The sequence below is a fragment of the Thamnophis elegans genome, chromosome 6 (genome assembly GCF_009769535.1).
Source record: "Thamnophis elegans isolate rThaEle1 chromosome 6, rThaEle1.pri, whole genome shotgun sequence".
Lineage (NCBI taxonomy): Eukaryota > Metazoa > Chordata > Lepidosauria > Squamata > Colubridae > Thamnophis > Thamnophis elegans.
In genome coordinates this window covers 47576634-47583210 of record NC_045546.1, presented here as the reverse complement: position 1 = coordinate 47583210, position 6577 = coordinate 47576634, and the positions used below count along the sequence as shown (strand labels likewise).

Genomic DNA, 6577 nt, shown 5'->3' with positions numbered 1-6577 from the left:
GGACTACATTCAGTGTATAAGACATACCCAAATTTTCACAAGATGAGTCTTATACTCTGAAAAATACAGTATTTGCTGCATAGTCCCACTCTGTCATATCACTGACTAAATTCCACTGGGTAGACTAGAGAAATAAACTTGAAAATGAATTGCTCAGAGCATTTGTCTATGAGATAGTATGTAGATAAATAAAAGCAGCTACATTACTGTGCTCTTTCTTAAATGTACTCTAAAAATGCCCTATTACAGGAAGATACTAACACACAATCTTTTTAAAAATGTTCTTACCTTGATTAAAATTGGTTATGAATAAAAAATGGTTCATGTTACATAACTAAAATTGAATTTAGCAATATTTCCTAGTTGTTATTACCTACATTAGACAAATAACAGTTGAAGCAAATAAATGTTTTATAATACATTTTACCCATAGTTTTATGCTGATAATGTCATCTATACAATTTTGCTGCACTGTATAATCATGTTTAGTTTTTACTGTAAATATCTTAGACTAACTTCAATTATTAGCAGATCAAACCAGATCTACCAAAACATTTTCAATTTTCTTGTGTTTCTGAACAAAATATATATCAAGAGAAATATGACCATGACACAGTCAACACATTCTCATTTGGGATAGATTGAAAAATTTAAAAACCTATCTTCAGTGAGCTCAGGTCATAAGGACAAGTAAAATATCAGCGTGTAAGTACACTGGCTTCTTCCTTCAACTCAAAATTTCCATTTCTTGGTAGAAGAGAGGTAATAATGTTTTCTATAGCTGAAGCTGTCTTTTCCACCAAACTTTCCACTATGGCTTTTAGAGGCAATCTACTAAGACCTCATTTCATTTAAAGTTAAACTTATCTTTGCTATTAAATGTTATGAGAGTTTCATGTGTGTCCTACACGAATATCCCCTATATAAAGGGATTATAAGGAAACAGATAACAGTGATGTTTTGCGCTTCTTTTATTTATTACATAAACTAAGCTATCCCATATATCATGCATCAAAGAGAAAAAATAATTGATTACAATATATAGTGTGTAGTGTAAAGTACAGTATAAACTGGTTACACTAGTTTCAATTGCAATAAATACCTCTGAACATTTTACTCACATGTTCTGTAGGAAATTTGGCTTAATCTTTAATGGCAAATTCAGTAACACTTTGGGATTTACTAGAATGAACTGCTTGTTTCTGGTCCTATTATCTTTCTATAGGATTTAGGACTTGATTTTGACCTGATTATGTCTAAATACTGATTTTTGATTGTAGATATGCTATTTCCTTGAAATTACTGACTTGCTAAAGTAACTCTGGGAGTGGACAACAATTCTAATACATCATAATCATAATTTTATTATTACTGCTAAAATAATATCAACTAACTATGGTGTCCTCCAAATCACAACTAAAAATGGTCCAAACCATCAAATTACTATTTATCAAGTGCAGGAAATCAGGAGTCCAGGCAGTTTGAATGAATATGCAATAGGTTTATTGCATGCTAATACTCTTTACAAGAATCTGAACTACTAATGCAAATTGGTGGTAGATAAGAATCCATGGAATTCAGTGTGGGATGGATCTAGATCTGTTATTGGTGCAAAGGGACTCATGATTGATTACATGTTTGATATAGGGGTAAAATCCTCTGGGCAACCCACCTTTGCCCGGTTGCCCAATCACCTGCTTTCCCCCTCCCTCATCGCTTTCGGCCACATGGCGCTTCGTTTCCGGTCACATAGCACTTCACTTCCACCCCACTAGCCCCCTATAGAAGGTCATTTGCCACATGGCCTAGCTACTCGGTTCACCAATCTCTGCTCAATCAGAAGCCTCTCCTAGAATTTCTAAGCAGCCTCGCTGACAGCCGCCCACTCAAAAAGGTAAGCATTGCTGGTTGTGGCCTAGCATGGTTTCCCCCTTCCCCGGGTCCCTGGGCTCACCTGCCTGGCCTGGCTAAGCCACCTTGCTAACTACCAACCCCCCCTCCCCCCAGCTTCCAGCTTGCTTACCTTCACTCTTCGGATGGAATCATGAGCTGACTTGTTGTTTGAAGAAAGCCTGTCTTGCTGTTTGGCTGCTCAGCTGCTTTTGAAATCCCCGGCTTTCTGTCTCCAATCTATTTCATCTGTTAACAACTGAATCTGCCTGCCTGCCTTCCTTGTGCCTTCAATTGGGTAAGTGTTGTGGCCCAGCAGGAGATGTTGGAGCTGCCACCAGACTCCGATAGCGAGGGGCCCTATGAGTTGGCTCTGGAGGATGTGGAGAACCCTGGACAGGGTTCCAACTCTGAGCAGGGCACAGAGAGGCTGTTTGGCCACCAGGAGGCACCTGAGCCTTGGACCAATGGGGAGGAGACAAGGGAAAGTGAGCCGGACACCAGTAGTGAGTTGTTCCTGGATGCACACCATCAAAGAGCTACTAGGCGTCAGGAACAATTACGCAATTACAGGAGGTAATTGCACTCAGCTGGTGGTCATTAGGATCCTCTCCAGATTATAAAAAGCTACTTGCGCACACACCCCTCTTTGCAGAAGTTAACACAGAATCGAATGTCGGAGAACTTTGTGTGAGCTTGGCAGGCTGGATTGCTGCCAAGCCTTATCTGTGTTTATTGCTGCCCGAGTTTGTCTGAGTTGCTGCCAAGGTCCTTATCTGTTTGTTATGCTTGGCTTTCAGCCACCAAGGTTTTGGTTTCTTGCTATTAAAGTACATTCCAGTTAAGCTTGTCTCGGCAGTGGTTACTGAATGGAGGAGGGGGTCAGAACAGGTAAGTAAGTGGGTTGTGTTTTTTTTTACTTTTTTTTTAAAAAGGTTACTTGGGGGGTTTTTAGGAACTTTTTCTTTTAGAAAATAATAACCATCTAAAATTTCTAAAGTTTTAACTGCTTTTATATTTTTATATTTGTGCAGCTTTCTGAGATTTTCTGTGTTTGTCTAGTGTTTCACACTCACTACACAAACACACAAAATCACACCAAGCTTTATGTGACATTTTGTGCTCTTGATAGTTGGTTTTGTGAGTTCACTGTGAGTGTGAGTTTCCTGCTTGTTGTTGCAGGGGACATTTTGTGAGCATTGTGTTTTTGTTAAGTGTGAAAGTTGCTTTTTGAGCTCTTTGTGGTTCTGTTAAATCTGTTGCAGGGGCCAGTTTCTGTGAGGTACAGCTGCTTTTGCATTGTGTGTGAATTGCACAATGTTGCATTGTGAGTGTGTTGCACAATGTTGTTTTGTGTAAAGTGTGAAAGTTGCTTTTTAAGCTGTTTGTGATTCTATGAGTTTCCTGCTTGTTGCAGGGGCTCTTTGATGTGAGGTGCAACTGCTTCTGTGTTGTGTGTGAGCCAGTTGTGTTGTTTTTGTGTAAAGTGTTGTTCTGTGCAAATAAGTGATGACGACTTGGCCACACCACCCAGTCACATGACCACAAGCCACACCCACCAAGTCACGCCCAAGTCATGCCTACAGAACAAACAAGGAGGGCCACAGATCTAACACAGATGTGGCCAAACTAACAGCATAAGGAACTCTGTCCATTTCCTCAGGTTAGAAGTCTTCCCAGATAATCTTGCAATATCAAACCTACATCACTTCTACTGGTGCCGAAAACTTTTTTTCTTGACACTTATGAAAGATTATAGACCTTTAACCATTCTATAAACAGGTTAAGAACCTGCAGAGAGACAGGAAGAATACTAATTTTCATGATTTTCAGAGGAAGAAAATTCATGAGGGTAGAAAAAATTGTTATACAATCTCCCTCTTAAACTGATACTAAAGAAACTTTATAACACATCCCTAGAAATATAAATCCATTTTTGCATTACAATATCATAACAGCCCCACCCTATTGATATTAGCATTTCTCATAATGAAACAACTGATTAGAACTGTAACAGATCTTGGAATTATAATTTTGAGAGAAAAGACTACTCTATCAGGAAATAATCTAATATGGAGAAAAGCCTAGACAAGGATTTGGAACCTAATATTTGTTTCTAGTTAGCATTGCTATATACAATGTAGTTCACTGTTAAATAGTTGCTTATATTTGAATAAGAAAATAAATATATAATTTACCTTTTCAACCAGAATGATATTATTGTTCACTTTAAAAATTAATATAATTTCATCTTTCTTAATTAAACTCATTACATTCAGAGGCAAGAAAAGGCAAGACAAGGAATTTTATCTTAAATTTTACATATAAATAAAGAGGTTTTGAAATGTATTGAACATATGCAAAATAAATGGATTTAAGTATAGAGTATAATTAAGTGTAATAAATAAGAGTTTAGAGGAAACTTTTAAATTGATTGATTGCTGACTCCTAATTACAATGTCTCAAAAGATTGCAGTTCTACTCTAGATTTTAGTTTCTTGTGGGGAGCTTGCTATTCAATGCAGCACCTACAATTTTTGTCCCAAAGGTCAAGGATCATTTAATTGGATTTCTGGCAGTGATGTATGGTGACAAGAAAACTCTTAGTAAAACAAGGTTGCTTCAGGTGCAGGGCATTGTGACTCTGTAAAATTCATAATTGCTGTCATCCTAAGGGGTAAAGTTTCCATTGTGACTACAGCATAGTGCTGATAAATAATGATAACTACTAAAATCTTGGTGAGAAGCCATAATGTAGCAATAATTCATACAAGTTATTCCATACTTCAAAGATGGAGTGTGATTCTTATCTAAACTCATACTAATTTTTCAAAGAAAATAACTCTGAATTTCAGTCAAGTTCTTCAACTCCAATTACATGACATACTGTTTAAAGAAAAGTAAAAGCTGGATTTGTATGTTTTCTTTTTCTGCTTGAGAATTGTTGGTATTTGTTCTTTTAAATAGCAATAACAATTAGATTTATATAACAGGTCACAATAATTTACAGCCATCTCTAAGAAGTTTACAAAGTCAGCATATTGCCCCAACAATGTGGCTCCTTATTTTACCCATTTCGGAAGAATGAGCCAGTCAGGATCAAACTGCTGGCCGTCGGCAGAATTAGTCTGCAATACTACATGGTAACCACTGCATACCCATGGCTTTTTAAAATGTCTTGAAACTGGTCTGATGGTTACTTCTGAAGCCAGAGAACTATTTTCAATCCATGTATTTCCCAATAGGGTCACTTTTAGTTTCTGTCCAGACTTGGTGAAGCATATGCCCTTGATTTACAATCCCTAATCACTGCAAAGTTTTTGTATTCCTACTGCTTTAAAAAAAAACATTTGAAAGTTGAAATGTAGGAGTCTTGCAATGTAGTGTCAAGGAAGCTTAATGCTCATTGTTTCATTCCTGAAATTTCCCCTATGAACCTATAGAGCCATGGTGGCAAACCTATGGCACACATGCTAGAAGTGGCATGCAGAGCCATCTCTGGGCACCCATTGATCTTCTGAGTTTCTGCACACTGGCCAGCTGGTCTTCATTCACATGGGAGCGCCAGAAACCAGAAGAGCAGCCAGCTGGTGTGCATGTGCGCACTGGGAAGATGACCTTCTGGTTTTCGGTGCGCACATGTGCACTGGCCACCTAGTCTTCTGGTTTCTGACATGCATCCACATGCAAAGACCAGCTGGCTGGTGTGCATGCGCACACTGGAAACCAGAAAATTATCTTCCAGGAATGTACATGTGCACTGGGAAGCTGCTCTTCCGGTTTCTGGTACACACAAATGCACGTACTCCCATTTCGGCACTGGGTACCGAAAAGGTTCACCAACACTGCTATAGAGGAATGCAGGGAGGAAGGAACAGCCTGTTCCCTAGTGCCTTAATTGTTTCAACAATTATGCTAACTATGTACAACTATGCTAACATAAAGGGGGAAGTAAAAAAAGAGACTTTATTGGTGTTAAAGGAGACAATATTGGAACGAGGTTGAAAACAAATGTTTTTGTACAAAAAAATTTAGAAAACAAAGGCAAAGGTCAAGAGCTAGTGAGGACATAATAGTTTATTATTGTAGGGTTTTTGTATTAACAGGAGTTAATTAGTTAAGTTAGTAGGCAGTGGTATCTATAAATCTCTAAGTCACAAATATAAATTTTTAGGGTTTATCATTAAGCTATAACTGATTATAGTATTCCCTTATTAAATAAACACCTAAATCAAATAAAATTTGTCCTCTTTTGAGCTTTTTGTAAGTAGGTGGAAAAAAGGTTTATATTTATAAATACAAATTTTATGCAATGTAGATACAATCAGAACTACTGTATAAATATGATACTACACTTGATCTTAGCCAAAAGGCCGAGAAGCGATTGGGTGCCAACAAAATAATCAAGTGAATTAGTGTTTGTGTTAGGCTGGCTTATACAATTTATAAATTTTGCTCAACCCCATCCATGATGTTGATACTCTGATTATTATTCCAAGCAATGTATACTGTAGATAGACTACAGTATACAAAACTGTATACTGCCCATAGACTACTTTACATGGTAAAATAAAGTAAGAAATATAAACTTGCTCTGCATAATGTTTTGTAGGGCTTCTATAGAAAATGTGATTGTACATGTTTTCCTGTACAGATCTGTGGATCTGTGGTAAAGATAAAAAGTCCT

General features: G+C 37.4%; 1 pseudogene; it reads right to left on the bottom strand.

Moving 5' to 3' along the window:
• Positions 1 to 6129: 6129 nt before the first annotated feature.
• On the bottom strand, positions 6130 to 6275 carry LOC116510859 (annotated as a pseudogene).
• Between the last annotated feature and the right edge of the window lie 302 nt (positions 6276 to 6577).